The sequence below is a fragment of the Falco naumanni genome, chromosome 6 (assembly GCF_017639655.2).
Source record: "Falco naumanni isolate bFalNau1 chromosome 6, bFalNau1.pat, whole genome shotgun sequence".
In the NCBI taxonomy this organism is placed as follows: Eukaryota; Metazoa; Chordata; class Aves; order Falconiformes; family Falconidae; genus Falco; species Falco naumanni.
In genome coordinates this window covers 37822281-37845331 of record NC_054059.1, presented here as the reverse complement: position 1 = coordinate 37845331, position 23051 = coordinate 37822281, and the positions used below count along the sequence as shown (strand labels likewise).

The window sequence follows — 23051 nt, the reverse complement described above, 5'->3', positions numbered from 1 at the left end:
CAGGGCCCCAGTGACGCTTCATAATTGCCACAACAGGCCAACAGCCCCCCAGTGCCTTCTAAGTCACACCACTGGCAAACAGCACCATCTCAAGCTGGCTGAGCGAAGAAGGTGCTTACAAACCCAGAACAGCTTTCTGGAGCCAGTGGTCAAAGAGCGTGGGGCAAAAAAAGATCCCTCCTGAAGGGCTGAGCCCTGTTTTGGATGTGGGTTAGTGTGTGCCCTTCTCACAGCGTCAGGGGTCTGAGCAAATGGTCTGAGCACAGGTAAGTTGTACAAAAAATGCCTGGCAGCAGGCAAGCATGGCTGCTATTGTAAAGTTTGGGCAGGTAATGCAAGAGCAGATACTAGATTCACAATCCATTTGAAGGGACACTACCCAATTTCTATATACTGCTGTATTATCAAAAATTGCAAACTAAATCAACTAAAACTTACACCAATTCTTTAGGGAGACTTTTGTGGGAAGGAAGTGTTTGTAATTCCAAAACCCAACAGAATCAGAGGAAATAACACCTAACTATTGGAGATAATATGTTATACCGAGATTGTGTTTCTATGGAAGGGAAAGAGGCAGAGCTTCTTGAAAATGCCTGCAGTCCCACTGGGAAAAGACAGTGCTCTGCAGAGTGACTTTCCAGCTCTGGCAGGAAAAGATGCTTGCTGTGGGATCTCTGTGGCTATATGATTTTGCATGCAGACTACAGTTCTGCCTTCCCCATCTTTAGTATACCAGCCAGCTGCTAATCTCAGGAAATGAAGGCAGCAAGCTGGGGGGAACTCCTGGTTTTGTTTGTGGTGTTTTTTGGAACAAAAGTAGAGACACTGCTGGTTTTTGCCTGCTCTGGGCACATTCCCAGTGGCTTGCACAGCATCGCATGGCAGCACCATGGAAACTGCAGAAACAGGCATGAGGGAAACTGCAGTAATGTACATTCTGGGCTGTAGCAGTGCAAACATTGGTTTCACTGCACCGAGTGCTGCGGTTGCAAATTCAGCAGTGCTCGTGCATCACAGAGATGCAAGATAGAGGAAACCAACTGGTTAGTCGTATCCTGCTTCTTGTGAGGCTCCTTCTGACCGGCCAGCGTCTCACGTATACAGTGGCAGGAAAATCATTGCCAAGCACACTGTGAATCCCACTAGAGCTACTACCGTGTAAACTAAATGATAAACTGAATTAGAGATACTCCAAATACTTCATTTCATGTTAATAAAGACTGAATGCTCCTTCAGGTGCAGCAGTTTTTGAAACATATTGGACATTATAAACCCTGAATTCGGGGTTTTACACAGAGCATTTTGGAAGGCTAGACCCTGGCAATGCTGGTTGAACAGCCCCCCTAAGCCAGAAACCCAAATGATGCTTTCACGATCAGCTGAGATGTGGGAACAGAGACTCATAGAATCGTTTAGGTTGGAAAAGAGCTTTAAGATAATCGATTTCAACCGCTAACCTAGCACTGCAAACTCCACCACTAAGCCATGTCTCTAAGTGCCACATCTACATCTTTTACATACCTCCAGGGATGGTGACTACATCCCGGCTGTGTGACAAAGCTGCTGTGGCTCCTGGTCCCCCCCTTAGGTCAGCACTACCTCAACAGAGATTATCATACAAATGTTCACATTCAAGAGGCTCCCCCAGCGTCCCGCAGACCCAAACCACTATAGATACAGTGGTGTGACTACGTTAACGATCTTGGCACTGTTTTCCATTGCATAATAACAAGGAAATGCTCAAAACCTGACAAGTGAGAAGCACAGGCTGTTCCTGCTCTAAGGCTGTGAGCACCAGATGTCACTGCTGTCCAAGGAAAATGCAGCGCCTCAAGGGCCCCAGCAACTGCTGGGGAAAAAGTAATTTTTGTTTTTGTATTTGAGAAAAAGTAGGTTTTGGTGGTGGCAGAGAAATAGAAGAAGACAACCATGTTATAAATACAGGTATAAGTATAAACATATATAATACAAATTTTATGTGGACAGCATCTTTTATTCAGAAGGAAAACAGATCATTTGTATGATAAATTGCAGTCTATTCCTAAGGATCTAATGGATAGATTCCTAATGATCTAAGGATCATCTTTTTTAGCACGCAGTGATAGAGCCCTCATCTTGTTTCAGCTGAAGACTCCCATCTTGAAAAGGGCTTCTGTACTGAAACTACTCAATGTTATTTCCCTAATTAACAGCAATTTTACATAACTGATATAACACAATTTAAGACAAGTGGGGCACAAATAATTAGGAAACACCAATATGTAAGTACAGGGCATACTAAAATAGAAAGAAGCCTATGGGAAACATGCATACCCCTCCAAAACCTCTAATTTCCTTGTTAACTCATCTTTCTTACACTTTTTAACCTTTTCTCCCTATTTCTTTCCCTCTACACCCTAAATACCTTTATCTCCTCTACTCTTCCAATTTAAATGTGTTCTGAAATAATGGCAGATGTTGTGAGTTCAAAAAACGAGAGCAATAAGTAAGAAATACAAATTTATACCCAGAGCCAATGAATCCTTGTATTTCTTCATGTCTGGATTTCATCATTTGCTGATTTGTAATGTAGAAGAGCAGTGTGAATGAAAAACAAAGTTCTGGCAATGGGTTTTTCTTTCTTTTTTTTTTTCTGTCTTGTAACAAATGACGGCTTCTGTCAAAATAACTCCCCATAAAACCTTACATAGCTCCCTTGTGAGTTCTTCCTATGCCAATTAAGTTCAAATGAAGTGTAGTGGCTTTTTATTTACTTTTTTATTTATTAATTGTGTCCAGACAGCTTCTGGCTACCATTAGAAATTTTCAAATAAAACAGACAGTTTATTAATCTGTGTCAGCTCTGCTCAGAGTCCCCTCCAGGATAAACTAGATGTGTTCACCACCATGTCCTAGACAAGGGCCTGAGCAAACATGAGACATGCATCCTGGCCAAAAAATCAACAAGATGGGATACAGGCAGACCAATGGCAGAAATGAAAATCACAGGTAGGCAGACGTCCTCCTGGTGGGTAGGTAGGAGGCAGTTACATGCTGAAATACCTCTGCTAAAAATAACAGGTAAAAGAATATCCCTGCTGACCTCCTGCAAAGAAAGAGGGGGTCGGGAGGTAGTTTGGTATCTGCCATGCCTTCTCCCAGCAGTGGGCTCAAGGCTGAGTTCTGCAATCACCCTCTAACAGGAGGACTTTCCACTGAAACAGGTGGGTGATTATGCACCCGCAGAGGTTCTTTGCAGGGGTGAAGCTCAAAGGATAACACTGTTGCTTTTGCAGTTGCAAGGGAAGAATACAGATTCAAGGCCCTGAGTGAGCTGCTCTTGACCCTGCTTGGAGTAGAGGGGCTGAACTAGAGACATCTAAAGGTTCTCTTCCCACCTCAGCCATGCTATGATCCATAAAATCTTTTCCATTCCTAATTCCTAGTCTCATGAAATATGCTACAGAGAAAAGACAGAGAACTTGTCATTCTGGTTTACACCTTTGCAGAGAAGAAAAAACAGTGAATTCAAAGACATGGTAGTAGGATCAAAGCACTCTAAGAAAAGAATGTGACCTCATGGTGGCCTACTGAATTTGCTCTAGCTTAGTTTAGAAGCTTCATCTATTTTCACCCAGTTACTTCAAGTGCAAAATTATCCTGTTAGGAATGGGTGTCAGCAGGTTAAAGAGCTGCAGACTGATAAATGCAGATCTCCTCAGTCAAGCCTGAGAGGCACTTACATGCCACATGGGCTGCCAACAGGACAATCTATCAACTCTGTAGGTGTCCAGACCATAACTGAGGTAAGCTGGCAGATGACAGGTAATTATTTATAAATTGTGAATAACAACATGTGTGACCACACAGCTAATATCAGACGATGTGTTTTCCTTTCTGATGTAAAAAAATTGATTTAAAGGTGAGCTGAGGTAAACCGGAGAGTTTTGGGTTGTTGGCATTTTTTAGGGTTTAACAACCCTGTACATAATTACTGAGAGCAAAGATCATATAGTTAACATGAATTTAGTTTAAAATAATGTTTTTGATAACTGGTTGTGCTATATTAATTCAGGGGCCACATTCAGGGACCATTTCCCTGAGTAAGACAAATGCCTCATGAACAACCTGAAACAGAACATTTTGCTCAATTCTCCTTCTGACATCATTACTACAGAGTAAGGGCATGCTGCTTTCTTCTAACTCAGTGATAGCAAAGTCTACTGTTTTGATGTCAATCCTCGTGCTCTTGGTATGTTTGGTACCGTCCCATCATTCGCTTTTCTTCTGATTTCTGTCCTGTATTTCCCCTCTTCTCAGCTTATTTTCTTTTATCTGGTCAAGTTTATGTCTTTTCCATAAACTTCATGTGCGTTCCTCATTTTTCTCCTCTACTTAGACATAAGCTCTCCTTCACCAGGGCCAGTTCAGTAAATATCTGAGACTTGTTGAATCACTCATTAATATCACTCCACAGACTTTTCTTGAACAACTGTTTCCAACAGCACATCAGCACATCATGACTGCCAAAGAAGGCACTCAAAGGGAAACAAACTGCCACTCAACATGCCCAGCATGACACCAAACACATGTGATGTCATTCCACAACCACAGGACTTACTGTTACTCTGTTTTAATTTTCCCCAGCCACTGGTACTGGACAGGCAGCCTCACAAAAAACAGTTAGTTAATGGGAGCTATACAAGCCAGAGAGCCTGAGCTAATAGCTTTAGAAAGTTGTGATTTAATTTCACCCTGGCCAGCCTGAAAGTCATGTCAAATGACCTGACATTACACAGGCCCAGACAAACAGAAGACATAAGAGCATGATTTTGTAAGAGGAATTGAGCTTTTATAATAAACTTAAGGACCAAAAGGTGAACCGCAAAGGTTACAGAGAGCATGTGGAAAGACACTGCCTACTTCTTTTTCAGGATAAAAGGGAAAATATTTGCCTTCTTTCCTCTAGCTGGGAGCATGGCAGAGCTCTCTCTTATTAGGTAGGAAAATCATATGACAAATCAAAATCTGGGAGCTTGATTTTGTCTATAAAGTGGCAATCCAGATGTACAGTCTCTTTCTAGCCCTTAACAAGCAGTCACTTGAGCACTATCATGGACTATACACGGTAGAGTATTTAACCTATGCCTTTTCAACAACACACAGCACAGCAGCTAGGACAGGAAGATCTAGGTCAAGCAGAGTGAGACAGACGTGGTTCTGTAATGGCTGCTTGTCTGAAAGAAGAAATGAACAGTTAGCTATGCTAACTTTCCCAAGAAAAAAAGGACACTGTCATCAGTATTATCTGCTTGAGCTAAAATTCAGAGGAAATGAAATTGCAGTCTCAGCACATTCTTCTCTGTGGCTTTCCATAATGGATTGGTGCTAGAGAGCCCAATGAGCTCCAATAAGAGTAGGCACAAGCACATACCTGTACCACCTTTCCACTGACTTCCTAGCAGAAGGCATCTCCTTCCGGATGCATCCCTGTCTCTTTTTTTTTTCTACCCCTCAGGTCAGACCTCTATCTTTGCCTTGCTTATTTGGATCTATTTTAAACAACACATAGAAGGTTTCTTCTGGGGTGTTTGGTCAAGAAAGAAAGTCCAAATAAGATTATCTAATGAAAATATGACAGGAAGTGTTTACCTCCCAGCAACCCCTTATTAATGAAATTCTAGTCCTCCCTAAAAGACACAAAACCTTTATTTGTTATACATGCTGTGCCATAAGGCTTCCTCTACTTCTAGTCATACAGATTCAACTTGCTGCCTTGTCTTTCCATGGTGCTTTGTGATGGGTGCTGCAGGGAGAGGTCCAGAGTGTGCACCAACCCCATACCTCTGCCATGGCCAAACAGGATATTCCCAGTGTTTATGACAGACTAACAGTACAGTGACAATAAGTTTGCACATGTGCTCCAGGCATGCATGTGCACATGTTATGGAAAGGCTCTGAAAATATTCCTGTTAAGTATTTCTTCTATCACTCTGTGTTTTCAGACGCATGCTAACAATTCGAGATATAAAGTATTTACTGCTGTGGACATCATCTCCAATTCTCAGTCAATCCACAAAACCCTAAAAGTTTTCACACCGATACTCTCCCCTGCATATACTTTCTTCAAAATTTGTATTCCATAAATTTTCTATCTTCAAAATTTGAGCCTGGTTGTGACAGGCTTGTGGCATTGTATGATCTCATTTCTGTTATCTGGGTTTGATAAACAGGAAAGCATTTCCTGCAAGAATTGTTGCATGTGCATTTTTTGTAATAGTCTTATGGGAGATACTAAATCCTTTTCTTTGGGCATTCGTGCCAGTGAAATACAATCACTTCAGTGTTTAAGGAGAGATTGAAATGTTGAAGGAAAATAGACAATGGCATAAGCATACATATTTCCTTGCACTTATAGAAGATTCTTGGATTATTTTTTCAGTTCTGATCTTCTGGAGTGTTAAATGGATTCATAAATTTGTATATGCCCACAAAGAGCAAAATCTCATTTTAGTTGCTCACAGAAATGTGATTTATCCTTACAGATTTCATTGGAGCTTCATATTTCAGCTCAGGTTATCAGCACTAGAATCTGTAGGACAGAAATAGGAATGCCATGGTTTTTTTTTTAAAAGACTGATTGGTTTTCTGCTGAGTTCACTAGATGTGCAAAGAAATATGCCAAACGTCTCTGTATTTTAACCACAAATTTGCATTTTATCATTGCCTCATTCCAATTTGCTTATTTCTTTTTCTTTCTAGAGGCCAAAGGACAGTTTTCTCTTACAAGAAAAACACACTTCTCATCAGAAAACTTTAAAAGCTATCAAAAGAAAGAATTATAATGATAATTAAAAAATACTTACTTTGGTTAGAGAATGTACTATCATCTATGAACAGAATACACATGGAATTATGAACCAAAATAAATAATGAAGAAAAATACATTTTAAAGGGTCACTTGAATTTCTCAGCAATTTTCTATTCAAGTCAACCCATAGAAGACTATTGTAGTGTTGGCAGTTCACAAAATTTAAGCTTTAAAATTTCAAAAGTCGGTGCTCTGCTGTGAAACTTGAAATTGTCTTATTTGCAAGTCTTAGGCTGAAACATCACCATGATGTTGAGAAGTGTCCACTGTACGTGCAAGTGCAAGTGATACAGTTTCTTTGGGGACACAAACCACCCAATCGAGAATAGAAATGGTATCAAAAGTCTCAGTTTCAAACCAAAGTAACCCAACAGTGAACATTTAGAAATTCCTAAATGGAGAACGTTTAGTATTGTTAACATTGAAAGTAGGAGTGTTAAAACCACTGGGTACAGCACTTGCCATAAACAACATAGAAGACTGTTGCACAAAAGAGTTAAAAAACTTCTCAGGAAAGTTTGCTTCAGAAAAGTGTGTGTGATCTATCTCTTTTCCCTCTGCAAGTCAGAGTGAAGGGAAGAGGGAAGATAGCCCAGGGCTATTGCTATTCTTTAGTATAAAGACACCCATCACTCCTACCTGTAGAAGGTCTTTACTTGAGCATGACAAGAGCTAATGCACCTATACATTGGATGTCCTGTTATTAATGGCCCTGCTAATAGCTGGTGACAGTGAGAGAGTGAATTTCCACAGTTCACAGCCCTTTGTAAGACTTCTTCTGGAACATTTCTCTCCACTATCATCACCCAGACTCCCCCTCTGACCTCTTTATCAGTCAGTGAGTGGTACCAGAGGCTTAAGACACACAATTGTGGCAGTGGGCCATGTGTGCTCTGCAGGGTGGCACAATGCAGAGGAAAAAATTAGAAAAAACCCATTGCTTTAAGAAACGCAAGTCTGTGTTAATATTTCATGAGGTAATGATGTCATTTAGTTTCACCTTCTCCTTTTGCACTTACTAACTTCACATGAATATTCATATTTCATCCTCAAGTGAATCTTGGTATTTACAGCTATGCAACATGATCTGCAACTCACCATGGGCAGTGAACATGCTGCCGTTGACTTCAGTGGGCTTTGGATTGAGTTCGTATCTACCTTAGAGCCCTGGCTCCCTTGGCCTTAGCCATGAAACCACAGTCTGAATCTGACTTACCTATATAGACATGGAATTTAAAAGTAACATCAAATGAAAATGCTGTTGTTTGCTTCTACTTCTGCCTCCCTTTTAAGAGCAAGAGAAGTAGGTGCTCATTGCAGTCCACCTACAATTAAAGGTAAAATCAATAGCTACAGGTTACAATATATTTTAAGCATGCTTTGTGCTTGGCAAACCTTAGAAAATGGAAGCTTTTCACTCCTGTCTTTTTACTCTACAGATGAAGTGGTTGAGCAAATCCCTGTTGTTTGGTACAGATAACGTTACACAGAAGTTGCTGAAGAACAGTACTGGCTCTTGGACTGCACTTGGTGTCTGCAGGAGCAAGACCTCCAAAGTCTTGCACTTGGCCTTTCATAGACATGTATCTAAACAAGGGGATGCTGCTGTTGGCTGTAACAGGAAGGGTGGCTCTAACAACGCACTGCTCCATGTGAGACAGCAAAGGCATCAAATCTCACTATTCCATATCTTGAAATTGCCAAAGCCTCTTTGAGATGCTTCTTTCACCGCTTACACTATTAAAGGTTACTGTACTTCCCCAGAAAGCTGAAGTGGTAAGGTGAGCAAAACTGTCCAAATGTCTTTCTCTAACAAGGGACAACAGGACAACCATGTAAGTACTTGACTGTCAACTTATAGTAACTCTGGCTTTGAGTTTGCATTTTGAGCTGTTCAAAAAGGTTTAAAATACTCCTTTTTTTTTTCTTTTCTTTTTTCCCCCAAGACCATCAAGGATTTTATATTGCATAGCAATTTCCATAATTAAAAGATCAATGAAGCTGTTTTCAAGTTTGCTTTACAGTAGAAGTAATTTCAGTCTTTCTGTTACTCATTTTGGTGTTTTCAGCCTACTAGAAGAGCACTCAAACGAATCACTTAGGGTATGTTCAATTTTTTAAGTAAGTTCTTAAAGGAATCCTTCAGTTGGTTTGTTTCCTTAACACAAAATATGTATATAATCCTTACTCAAACTCAGAAAAGCTGTTCAATTAGCATAATGCAAAGGACTACCCTGGTTTGTGCAATAATGCTGAGGGCTGGTCAAGCAGAAAGAATTTATACAGTTTTTCCCCTCTTTGTTTTGCTTTGCTTATTAATACCAGAGGTACATTTCCGCTTTATTGGGAGGCTTGGGGAATTCAGGAGGTACCATTTTCTTAGTTTTCTTTCCCAGAAGTCCCAGCTCTAAGAGCCAGCTCAATATATGATGCACTCTGATTAAAGGCACACAGGACCTAGAAATTGTTTTGGAAGCACTAAGGATAATACTGCCTGGCTCCCCAGTAACATGTTGTATTGTTGAAGATGATTCTGATATTTCAGCATTTGAATGATTCCTTGACTCTTTCTTTGTCTTGGCATTTATTTCTGGCCACTTACTTTAATGAAATATGTAGGATCTTAATTTTCCCAGAGACTGCTATTCCTCTACCAAATTGATCAATGGATTCAAAGGAGAAAGGGGCAACAGGAGTGGTGAGACACAACTAGACATATGCAGATCGTGATAAATATGTCATTTCTGTATTCAATCAGAGAGAAAATCAGCTATCAAGTTACATTTTAAAAGTGGTTGGATTTCTGCAGGTTTTGCGTGGGTAGCATACAGTTCCTTGGGCTGGGCTGGCAGGGAGAAGCCCAAGGTAAATGGTGGATTTGAAGCCCACCTTCTCAGCAGCTTCATGGAGAGATATGGCCAGCTGCTTTGAGCCCCTGTAGTCCTTTACCCGGGACAAGACCTTTCCAGGTGCTGCACATGCTGGCCCCATGCCAGCAAAGCACTTCAGCACATGCTTAACTTTCAACACATCAATTACTCATGGAGAAGTCAAGCCTGGAGAAGCTGCTGCTGCAGAGATAGCAATGAAAAGGAAATGGGGAGGTGGTGACCTTATTGCCTCTCCTTCCCAATGGCCCTGTCTGCAGACATCATTCAGGGCCTGGGGTAAAATGACGGCAGAGGCTAATAGGTCACTGACCTGCTACTCTGTCGTTGGCCTAGCCCCAACCTTAGCAAAAGAGAGGGGAAGGGAGAGGGGAAGATCTGTGCAGTTTGTCAGATGTTATCACACTTGATAAGACAAAGCTTCTCTTCCAGGAATTTTTATTTCCTAGTTTGCTATGAAAAAAAGATGGCAACTCGGAGATCTGTGGTGGCGAAGAGGAAACTCACAATCTTTTGTTCTTGCTCTGCCACTCACATCTGTGACAGGTTTCCTTTTTCCCTTAAGCTATTCTAATTTCTGGCTCTACATGTGTCAAAATAAGTTTCCAAAGCAAATCACAAATGCATGGGGTAATTAGAGCTGTCATTTTGATGTCGGGGGAAAGCACTCCCCTTCCCAAGAAGAATACACGTCCTGGTCAACGGCATATTGTAGTGATGATGAAGAATTTGGCATTTGTCTCTTTGGGTCTTTTTGGGGTTTGTTTTTTGTTTTTTTTTCACGTAATGGATGATAAGGAAAAAGAGAACTGCCTCATGCTCCTGCTGTATGAGCTTTCCTCTGCTTCAAAAACTCTTGGAAAGTGCTGCTGAGAAGTAGATAACTATGCATAACCACTAAAACACACAAAAGTGACCCTAGATTCACCTCTTCAGAAATGTAGGCATCTAGCTGAATTTGAAGAAAATAAAATAAATATATATATTCAAAAGTAGCAATCAGAAAAATTGAAACAGGAAATCTAAAGATGAGATCCATTCCTTCAGGTGTCCAGCAACATGAAAAGATTTTCTAAATGTTTGGAAGAGTATCTTTAAAATGTCCTGTGATAGACAGGTGCAGAGCCCAGATCCTTACTCCTCCAGAGAGACCCTCAGGGACATATCTGGAGCTCCCTTCACAAGGCTGACACAGTAATGACATTTTCACCAGCAGTCTACTCTCGACTGTTCTCATAGTTTGTTCTTAATGCAAACATTTTTTAATAATGGCAACATATATGGAGATAATTATTTCAAAGGCTCCTTCTTTTCTTTGTGGGAGCTTAAGTGCACACAAAAAGAAATTCTTTTCCAAGCAAACTGCCCTGCTTTAATTTCATACTCCTGTGCCACACATGAGTCCTCAACCTCTGTAAAATTACGGCTTGCTCCCGAATCTTCTTTAGGGCACCTGCAGCATCTCAGTCACAGGAAATTTCAATCAGAATGGAGCCAAAGCTATGTTTTAGATGTGGAAAGAGTGAAAAAGGTTGGAAAAGCATCTAAAATGCATACTGCAGGATGGGAAGAATAATGGGCTTTCTAATCAAGATGCAGGGCACTTGCACTCAGGTTTGCTCTCTTACTGCTGTCTGAGTCACTGCTGGTGAGTCGTTTACTTTCAGTGCCACTGGGTCCCTAGCTCTGCAGAGGGAATCACTATGATTCCTTTTTACCATCTTTTGTGCATATTTTGCAACGTGGTGGTGTGCAGGGAGGTACTACTCTGCAGCACTGAGCACAGAGAGGGGGCTCTCTGAGGTCCAGGTCAGTGAGGGGTTTTGCTGCTGACATCAGGTTAAGGACTCCTGCCTGTCCCATCTGTTTGCCTCGGCCTGTGTACTGCAGTGCACTGCCCTGTCAGTTGTTCCACTCTGAAGTTTTCTGGGAGACGCTGAAAGCAGATCAGGAAACTTATCTAGTTAAAATAAGTCTCCCTTCACCAAGATAATTTCTCATTCAGGTCAACGTACTGATAAGTACAGTGTGGCCCCATCGACAGATCCTAGCACAAGCAAGTGGGTTGTGAGACATAGCACAGGGGTAGGAAAAAAGGCTGGGATTTCTTAAATTAGTTTAGCCAGCATTTCATTTCACTGCATCCTGAGCAAAACTTTTTAGGCCGGAGAAGCATCAAGGACAGTTATATATGTCTCTGCTGCAACTCGATTATGAAACTTTGCCCTTCTACAGGATTTCTATTCAAGTACCACAGCAGCTCTTTGCAAACATTAAGTGCTGTGTCCCTACAACACACCTGGCAGGCAGATACAGTATCCTCTTATCAGATGGGCAAAATGAGCTGTACAGTGATCACAAGCCAGTGTAAAAGGCAGCAAGAAGTAGAAAATCTTAATTGCAGGACTGATGTTTTAACTACTAGGCTTCTGCTGGAAGCCAGTGGCCACTGATAGAAACTGCCAATACAAAGATGCTTCAAGCAGCAATAAAAATGGGGTGAGGAGTAACAATGATATGACTTGCAGATGGCTTTCATTAAATGAAGTTTTTATTGGATTAAAGGCACAATTTAAAGCCTACAGTAGAACTGCTTGAAATTCTTTAATCTAATCTTGAAGAGGCTTTTTGACCAAATCAAACATTTTGCTGGGAATTTTTCAACTCCACTGAAATTTCCTGAGGGATTCTTGTTTTGAAACAAAAAAGAAAAAAAAGTCCTTTCAAAACAGTCATGCTTGTTAGTTTTATCATTGAAGATGAGATGTATTTTATAGAAAATATATGTTTATAGATATGTATATACATATTATAGAAAATATGTTTTTATATATGTGTGTGTGTATATATATAAAATGTATGTTTATACTTCTAAGAATAAAATACTTATAAGAATTTTTGCCAGCTCTTTCCAGCAGAAGCTTTCTCAAAGATTATCATAAGTGAGTGATGGGGCTACAAATACTGTAAAAAATGAAATGGTTTTCTATTTTATAGTAGTAACAAGAAAATACTTATTCCAGTGATGAAACTAGTCGTGATTAACCTTTCCTGAAAGAAAGCTTCTTTCATGTTATGTTTGGTGTTTATCTTCAACCTTTAAAAAGATAACTCTGCTTTCATAGTAAAAATTATTTTCTTGTGGCATTGTTTTGGCTCAGGAGTTTTAGGAGCAGGGGTTTAATAGTCAAAAGATAATTGCATTAAGCCATATACTATGATTTTTACATATAGACATATCCTAACAAAAAACCCATCAAGGCACAAATTGCTTTGATTTGCAATGCATAATCCAAATAAAATTGTATAAATGCTTACAACTCTATTTCCTGCTATATTTTCAGGTGTTAACATAAGCTTTCTGAAGCTTTCCTTTTTTGGGACAAATCCACATAGGTAATCTCATGGATAGACACTGAAGATAATGAGTGAACAAGGTAAGAAGAAGTTTGCCTTCTTTGAATGGTCAAAAGAAGTAAAAGAATTGCCTTAGTAGGTTTTTGATCCTGTCTGTGATTGCTCAAAAACCAAACCAACTGAAATTTTAGCTGCACTTTCCTTCTAATTTTCAATGGTTCAAAATTAGCTGTGGACCTCAGGCTCCAGTATAGAGACCAGAAACCCACCTAGGCTGACTCCTCAAAGGCCAGAGAAATTCCTTTTGATTACCGTTCATAAAAAGAAAAAAAAAAAGTTTAGAAGCATGGAAAATAATATTCATATTTTTGCAAATAATGAGAAGTGGTGAGGGAGGTTAAAGGAAGCGATGGAGCTTGCAATTCTAAACCAAAGGAACAAAAAACAAAGCCAACAACCCCCAAAAAGATTCAGAAGTCCCATCAGACCAAAACCAAATGTTTTCAAAATCTGTGAAAACCTTCTGGTGTGAAACAATTTCAAGTTTCAATGAGAGTGTGGTTAGCAGTAAACTATAAATCACTGCACATAGAGGTTTCTAACTGGCAAGTGGCAAACACATGAAGGCTGTTTCTCCATACTTTTGGCTTATTTGAATATAATTTTTTTGAAGTTCACAAGGAAACAAGATTTATATAATATCACTGTATTTCTCAGCCCTTTCAATCTCTCTGATCCCTGCTGGCTAGCTCCAGTCCAAGCTGACAGAGTGCTAGAGGCTTGGAGAGACTGTGGTCCTAAATGCCCTGCGAATGTCACTACCCAGGTACTGGAGAGAGGCTCAAGTGGAGGCACCGAAGAGCTGCGGCGGGAGACCAGCTGCATCACCAGACACAGAGACACCAAAGAGGTGAAACCCATGCTGCATGTACCGACAGCAGGGAAGGCTGTGGCTGGAGCTCACAGCTCACCAGCCATGGGGTGTTCCAGCTTCAGAACTGAGGCCAAAGGCAGTCTGCTGCTTGTTGAACAGTTTCAGTATCGTGTCATTGGTGATATCTGGGGAAAGAACATATGCTCACTCTCGGCTCTCCTCTTACTTGTTTTTTTCACTTTGCTCTCCTTTGGCTTCATCTTGAGAGAAAAGTTAAAGAACAGGAGCTGAGAAAATGCCCCTGTGTATGCAAGGATAAGGGCAGCCAGATGGTTTTGTAACAGCTGCTGTATTGCTTTCTCCTTCACCTTCCAGAAATTCTTCATTACACAAGTGTTTCCACCCACAAGGTAACAAATTAAACATATTCTCAGTGTCTGTGGTAGTCACTGCTCCAATGGGATTGTGTAAGCCCCTAGTGAGGCTGAACACCTCTCCAGGATTCACTGTTTCCTTCTGGGGGCCAGAAGGCTCCTGGCAAAATGTTCTTCATAATCTTCCACTCTCTTAATGTCCTGTGATAACATTTTAGTCACAGGCAGGAAAAGACCTGTCTTCCAGCAGAGGATCCATACCTGATAGCAGGAATGGAGAAAGGTGAATGCATGAATCTGCATTACACAAGCATCTGAGCCTCCGAGGGCTCTTTCCTAAGGGCGCATGGAAGTCAGAGTTCTCCCGTAATACCTGGTGAATCAATTTTCAGACACAACCTGTACATTTATGTCACCAACACTTCAGTTTAAAGCTGTTTCTGTTGCCATCTGCTGTATGGTGCAGACAAGACAGCATCCAGCCTTGGCCAGCCATCTGAGTGTTTAACATCTTCTTTAACAGTTTTTGAACATTTTATACTGGTTCAGGTTCAGCCTAAAGCTAGTGATATGCTTCCTAACTCCTGACTCCAGCCAGTCAGGAGTCAGGAACCCCCTTACACCTCACCACCCCATGCAATGGGTGCTACTATATGGTCAGCTGTGACTGTGAAGTACTCTTCGTCACAGGGAGGCATGGCAAAGCCCAGAGGTCTGAACCTTGATTCAACCCATAGTGATCCTCAGAGGTTGTCCAGAAAGGAGCTTTATTGTTTGGGAGTAGGAATTAGCTGCAGAGAGAAAAAGGATGACTGTGCATACTGATGCAGAATTAAACACAGGCAAAGAGACAAGCAAGAGAGAAGGGATATTCCCTAGGAGCATTTGACTGGAGCTCTGCTTTGGGGACAGAAAAGAAATTAGCTAGCTGAGAGTGATGTTGGAGAATGAATGTGATTCATATTTTATTAATAAAGGAGGTCTCCCCACAAAGGAAATTCCCGTTTTGGCCTTAGTGATGTAGCACTAAGTGGTAATTGATACATGAAATGCCAAAGCCCATAGATCTCTAGTTACACTGGAGCAGACACTCTTTGGGGCCTGTAATTACAGATAGCTGGCAGACATACAGATTTCATCTTTGACAGAGAGGACTTGCTGCTCTCCTGCCAGCTGGGATGGCTAAGCTCAGTGCCAAGTTGGACATACCTTCCAGAGCCTTTGCAAAGCACTGTTCCATTCTACCTCAGGTTCTATTGCTCTCCAGGTTTCTGAAAACAAACTAATAAAATATTTGTAATGGCACCTGCAGCGGTGAGGCATCTCGAATAGAAAAGCCAGTTCCTGCCTCCCAGCCAGAGGAAGGCACAGCCTCAAAAAAGCGATAGCTGAGAGCTGCGTAGGAGTGAGGCAGGGCAAGTTTTGTAATGGTTGGGGCACAAGAGATGACTTAAGGATAGCGGATATTCCTGGGTTAAACCAGCATGAGTTTGCTCTCTGGAGCCATCCTAATGGTGTGGATTAGGCACTGGTGTACTGAAACACGGGGCAAACAGGGTTTTCTCAGGAACTCTGCTGAAGCAAGCTACCCATGCTGCCAGGGGACATCTGCGTACTCCAGACCTGTTGCAACAACACCTGGGAAGCCAGATCTACCCTCTGTTGCTCTCTTCAGATTATCTCTGCCCATTTCCCCCCTGATTGTAGTACTGAGGTCAACAACATCAAGTCTGGCCTTGGTGATCTATGCTGACTGCCAAGGTGGCAGATGATCAGCTATCTGAAATTAGACATCTCCACATGAAATATGTAAAACCTGTGGGCAAAAGAGCAGTACTAATACTTTTTGACCAAATTCTGTTCTCAGTTACACCAGAGGAATGCAACTGAAGTCAATATGATTTACAGGAATTAAGGAAAGCACACAGGTGTTTTTGTTTTTTTTTTTTTGTTGGTTTTTTTTTGGGTTTTTTTTGAGATGACATTTAGATTCTAGTTGCAGCTAATAGGGCTGGCCACAGACAAATCTCAAAGAAAAGTAACACTGTTGTTTGTTTTTCTTCCCTAACTCCAATGTCAGCCCCAGTTTAACAAAGCACCCTATAATATTTGCTTAGGCACTGAATTTGTTAGCCTAACTTATTCTTACTATTTATCCCACATTTCTGTAAAAATGTGTAAAAAAAATTCTGTTAATGCCAACTGTTTTAAATACTCTTTTTCACAGGCATAGTGCATACTAGGAAGAGCTTGCAAGTATAGCTATGCTGGAATTTTTATATCAATAAACCCCTGATGGGTGATGCAACTCCCAGCAGTGCACTGGTTCCAAGGATGAAATAACACATCCTGGCAACCCAAGTGTTTTTTGCCAACAGAGCTGCAAGGCATTTTTTTTCTGAGACAGAATACCAGCAAAAACTTCTCCTGAGAAACCAAGCAGGTGCTCCACATCAGCCAGCTGCTTGGGACACTCACCTGGCACGCAGCAGACAAAGGTGCCTGTCCCTTCTCTGCGCAAATCAGCTGCATCAGATCTGAGTTCCTCTCCTAGCAAAACATTTCCCTGTTTCTGGCCCAGCTGGCTGCCAAAAGATCCCTCTGTCCCTCTGTGCTCATCTGTCAGAGCTGCTCAAGGACAGTTCGATGAACTGGTGGTCGGGATGGGAGTTGGGAGAGCTGGGCATCAATCAGGCAACACAGCAGCTTGAAGAGAGGTCTCCTGTACCTCTGGACATGTCAAACACCAGCCTTTTGGCTAGCCTCAGGGGCAGAGCTTTGTCTGTTTTTCAGCAGAAGCACTTGTTGGAGCCCAAGAAATCGTTCCTGACGAGGATTTTGTTGCAACTGACGTGCCTCCATGGAAAGCATAGCTTTTAAAAAGTTGCTGTTTTCTGACGCAAGCACAGGCATCATCATATTTCACTGAAGAATTTCTGATCAGTTCTTGTGAGCTCAGGAAAGGCCAAATGACCTAAGGGTTACAAGGTGCCAGTTAACAGATAGTGTTTCACATTCTTTCTTAGAAAAATAGTTATGAAACTACTGGATTTTCTTTCCGTACTTTTTTCTGTATCTCTTCCAATGCAAAATACTTTGTTCTCCCAGTAGAAACCAATCATTTGCTAAATATTTAGTGTAATTCATATCTCTGTCTCTCAAGTGGGCCAGTGTTTACGCTTCAAAAGCAAAAATCTTTCTTCTCGTGCCATAGTCACTCCATAGAAATAAATACAAACCACAGAACCTGCACAAATCTTTGCTGAGGCACAAAATTTTAAACACCTTATGGATTAATGTTTACGGAGCCTGTCAGAGATTTAAAACCACAAGGAGAAAGAAAGGTTTTTTTCAGCTCTGAGAGATGAACTCCTCGCCTAACATCAGCCATGCACTGAAAAAGCCTTGGCAGGTTGTTTCTCTAAGCAGACAGGTCCTCATTCAATTGTTTGTGATGTCTTTCCACTTAGTTCTTGCTATAAATTTGTTTCTTTGCCACCCTCTTTACACTTTACCTTGGTGTGCCTCAGAGACACGCAGAGCCAGCAGCTCACCACTAAGGCAGCCTGAGGGGAACTGCTAGCAAAAGACCAGCCTGCCAAAACCCATAAAACTTGCTGCTTTTTGCCTTGCTTTAAAACAAAAAAATAATATTGTCTTTTCTCTAAAGTGGTAAAGCAACACATGCCCAAATGAGTTCTTCACATTACACTACAGGATTTTTTAAGGGTTTTGAAGAAACCTTGGCACTTACCAACTTGTTCTTCAAAATGTATGATCGTTAATTAGTTTAGTAGTCAGCAAAAGTAAAAACAAAACTGGTGGCATGAGGTGTAACCAGTAGATTTTGGTAAGGCAATGGGAAGTTCATGAAAGTCACAGCCTCTGAAACACTGAACAAATCCAAATGGAAAAAAATGATTAAAAGCAGAAAGGTAGTCATGTCCACTGCCATGATAGCCACTGTTTCACTGCTGCCACCGCATCTGTGAGAATGTACCTGTACTTACCAGCTGGGTAAAACCAGTTAATCGCAATCACAAACACAAAAGGAAATGGGTATTTTGCCCAAAGTGTGGTAATTTTTTTTCTTGAAGGTTTAACTGAGCTTCTTGCATTATTTGTCAATGTTTTCCTCTTTCTGAAGGGAGCTTGGTAGGAAAAGATGACTCTCAATGGACTAAAAGCCACGGTTACCCACTGCAAAGCAGAATTTGGCTAGGTTAACCATAACCATTTTTGCACAGCTCACAGCATGCTGATAAATGCCACTTGTCCACCAGAAGTGCCTGTTGCTCTGCTTACCTTCAGAAGCACTTGAAAACTGTCTGAGGGAATCTGCTGCAGACCTGCACCTCTCATAAGGGCTGTGGGGCAACCGTTCCTGCTCTCCCTCAGTTATAGGGTCCTCCCCACCCTCTTGCTCACATTTCCAGTATTTCACCCCCACATATGAGGCTGTTGTTTGTAGTCATGAATTATGTTTTCCCATCTAGTGCAGATTTGTCCTGGCTTTCTTTGCACGGTCACTGAGGGCAGAAAGGAGAAAATACACTTTTCTTCCCTGTGTGCTCATTACGAGGAGGGGGTAGAAAGGAAGGGGAGAAGGGGTAAAGAACAGCTAGCCTATGCCTGTTTGCTTTATACCTCATACTTCCTTAAAATGCATTGATCTCTGTGCAAGGTGCCACAGTAACAACCCTGGAGAACAAAGCCCTCTGTTTCTGTATGAGGCAGAATGGTGCAGGGACAAGGACGGCTGCCCTGCATGCTCGGGTGGCTTCGCCTCCATCCTGTCCTGGGTTGATCTCAGTTGGCGGTGATAGTGTGGCTCTGGTGCTGTGCCCGTTTAGGTTGAGATTGGGGCTGAGATTGCTCGGTGTGGTGAAGGCTTCACAAACACCCCGCGCCCACAGGAGGCTGGCGGGGACCCACGGAGCTTGCTTTACACAGGGCTGAGGAAAAGACATGAGATGTAATGCGTTTTGGGTTACTACAGGTCTGTGAATCTGAAATAGCAAGCTGCTACACAATACAAATGCCAGTGCTGGGGACTGAAAATAAGAAATATTAAAGCACTTTACCTAGGTTTTTATTCCACATTTAGGACTGCAAGAAATTTCCACTGGTAAAATACCACACTTTTCATGTGAAAGCATTTCATTTAACCCCACAACAGACCCCTTCCTATTTTTCTGAGAAACAGTGCATATGGGATGCTGAAGTAGCACAACTCTGACAGCTGCCCAGGATCTTCCCAGCAAGAAGACTTCTTACATCTTCACATTCAAACTGTTTGCTCCTTCTTTTATTTGCAAGTACAAAGAACTTCCTCCAAAAGATGATGAGCCATATGGCAAACAGGTAGTGCTAGAAAATAAGGCTGGCCAAGCAAAGGGAATAATAATAATATGAGATAAGCATGTTCTTACTTATGTGCCCAATGATTTTGCAGCTATTTTATGACTTACACCTTCTGGTGTTATTTTGTGTTCTTATTTTCCACTACATCCTATGTCACTTCAGCTACTCCACCAGCTCTCAGAAAAGCATTTACAGCCAGCATTTCACTTCATGTAATAGCTGTTTTCCTATACAGTTTTCACAGTTGGTGCAAATCTGGTTACAAGCATTGGGGATGAATTTATTCTTCCCCAGGCAGAACTCTCCTGCTGACATTCTCCACATTATGGTTTGTTTCCAAGCCTCCGAGCATCATGCAGATCCCGTGGCTGTTTCCAGATGATCAGGCAGCAGGCTGAGTTTGTCAGCAACATTTCCAAAAGTCTTTTTTTTCCCTCATTTTCTTTCTTCTCTTTATTGGTTCTCACATCCTTCTTGCCATCCTCGGGTGCTCCTTTAACTCAGGAGCCAACCGGTTTTTCAGGGTTTGGTCCTGATCCCAGCCACACCATCCCAAGTTCTACACTTGGGTAAAGAGGAGTGCCTGTGGCCACAGGGCCGTGGTGATCCAGGAGGGTGATTTAATGCAAGGCGAGTGAGTGAGTCAGCAGCGATGCCTCTCTGCGTTGCAACAAGCAACCTTCTAAGAAGTCTAAAGAGCGTGCTGGCACTGGGTGATGGGGAGAGCGCAGCAGAACTATGTCACTGGCAGATGGGAAAGATACCAGCGCTGCTCTCACCCCACAAGATGCAGAGCAGGGATTTTTTGTTTTTGCCCTGAAGGATTAAGTCCTCTTCCTCATACTGACTGCTCACTAAAGTGTGATAAAACTCCACACAGTAAGCTTTAATTACGAAAAATGCAACATGCTGAAACTGGAAAATCTAAATGAAGGCTGACGCTTTTCACAGCTATCTTTTTCCCATGGACAACCAGCCACACACAGGGCTGTTCCTCCACAATTTTTACTTGATTTCTACATTCTGTCCCCTTTCTAAAAGGCTGGTTTGATGACTTTATTTTTAATGATCATATGATGCATGGGCCTTGGTGTTTTGGGATGAGGGTTTGGCTCACCTGTGTAGCTCTCAAAAACCAGGATCTCAGCCCCTGGTTCCCATAAATACTTCTAAAAATTGCATGCCATGTTTCACATGGCACAGAGCACAGCTCAATCATCAGCTGCTAGTTCATAGTTATATTAAAACAACAGATGTTTAAGAAGTTTACAAAAAACATTTTCTACTTTAAAAAAGTAACTAAATGAATGAGTAATTTTTGATTTTTGCTTAAGAAGTCACACAAACTTATCTGTTGGACTCCATCTTCCCTATTACTCACAGCAGATACAAAGAAGCAGGACAGCAAAGGGTTTTTATTATTCCTTTCAACTAAATATATGGTATATATGGGATATCACCCATATCAATCATGAAAACCTGTGACCACAGTTCAATGATACCACTAGTATGGTAGGTCTGGAGTCTTGGGTTAAGATTTGTGCGCTTTTCATTCATATTCATATTTAAGTCATTGGAGACTCACCATTGATGTCAGTTGGTTTTGATTTAGTATCTTTGTTTATAAGAAACTAAGTGATAATGCTTTATAAGTTAAAAAAAAAGACTTCTATTTTGTCATTATTTGCTACGGGCCCAGTTGGTCTCTGTCACCAGGAGAGGTGGACCCTAGCCCCACAGCATAGCAATAGCTGTTCTGTACTTGTCTGCATTTTTGTAAGTGCCTGTATATTATCTAAGTATTACAAGAATGACTTGCTTGACTTTTAGTATTATTTCCCATTATTTTTCCAGACTTCAAAAATCAACCAAGTGTTCGGTATATCCCAAGTGGGGCTGCAAAATGCATTTGCTGCTTGAGAAGGGGCAAACTTGAAAAGCAAGTGAGAGCACAAGGTCTGCTTGCTAATTTGAAGGTGGGTGTCAGAAATCCATGGGAGAAAAAGAATCTCTTTCTAAGAATTGCCAAACAACACCTGATCCTGCTACAAGAATAAGACTCCTGAATGCTTACATACCCCAGTCAAGTAACATGGATTGGATCTAGTGGTCCATCCGTGTTGTTGCTGCACTAGATTGAAACCTAAGAGGATTTATTTCCCGTAGCCTTGATAGTTAAGAGCCAGATAATTCTCCCTTTCTCACAGTTAAGATTTCCAAGATCGTTATTGGAACAATCCTGTTGAATTTAATGCAGGATGGTCAACTGGCCATAGGATTTTAAAGCAGCCTGCACAATTCTATAGTAAAGAGATAATTCCCTTTTGCTTTTTTTTTGACCTAATTAAAAGCACGAAAAGAAAGCATTCATGCTCCAGTAAATTCTGCCAAGTATTTCCTGTATATTTGGATCCGCTGCTGTTAAACTGCACAGGATTGCTCCATGAGGCTCGTTCATCTAAGCAATATAACTTGCCTTCTACAACAGTTCTAGAAAGACTTGGAGGATAAGGAGAAAATGTGGGTCTCATTACGAGAGCAGAGGTGGAGGACCTCAGGAAACTTTGGTACGGTTCCAAATGTAGCACAGACCAAGTCTGGACATGGTCCTGGTGTGAGTGGCAGCCAGGTCAAAATTTATGCCGACACATGATGCAGAACTTGCCTGGCCATGGGGACCAAGGCTGCAAGTAATGTAAACCAAAATTTTCCTTCAGTGGCATCCATGCAGAGGGGACACTCACAATGAATGTACGGCTGTGAACGGACTCATGAGTCCTTCACAAAACCTGCCTCATTCTAAATGCAAGATCAGCACTGGCAAGGAACACTGCTGTGACTCTCTCATAGTCCTTCCCCAGATACAATGAAGAAAAACATTTATTTCCCTTTTTATATCCCTTATCTAATCAGACTGGAAGTTCTTGGAGGCAGGTGGGTTTCTTACCACCGTGGTGGTGGCTGGAAGCTCTGCTTGTTAAAATCACTCTGTCTTTTACATTATAAACCACTATCTTCAGTTGCTTAAAACTTGCCAGTTTTTTATCACTTGGTCTCACATTTGCCTTCAAAAATACTTACTTTAGGATGAATGACCTTCTGGATGGGGGGCAAAGAAAAGGAAGAAGAAATGTTAAGTGGCATGGTCAAGTCTTTTTTGAGAAAAAAGGTTAGGGAAATCACAGCAGACAAAATAATAGTGTATGTTTTGGAAGGCATCTTTATTGTAAAACCATAATGCCACCAGTTTCTGGACTCTAGACTTCCTTTTTTGCAGAGTTTTGACCTTTTGGCTATTGCCAACTCTGTGGAAATCCATTCACATTTGACTAAGTTATAAACCC

The 23051-nt window shown here is 41.4% G+C and overlaps 1 protein-coding gene across 2 annotated transcripts in view; it reads left to right on the top strand.

The window, feature by feature from the left end:
* Positions 1-8861, top strand: part of LOC121090167 (sulfotransferase 6B1-like) — a 30026-nt gene extending 21165 nt beyond the window's left edge. For both annotated transcript variants that reach the window (XR_005828473.1, XR_005828472.1), the window contains one exon: positions 8290-8861. The gene's annotated coding sequence lies outside the window, so the exon portion shown is untranslated. The remainder of the gene's footprint in view (positions 1-8289) is intronic.
* Positions 8862-23051: the final 14190 nt, after the last annotated feature.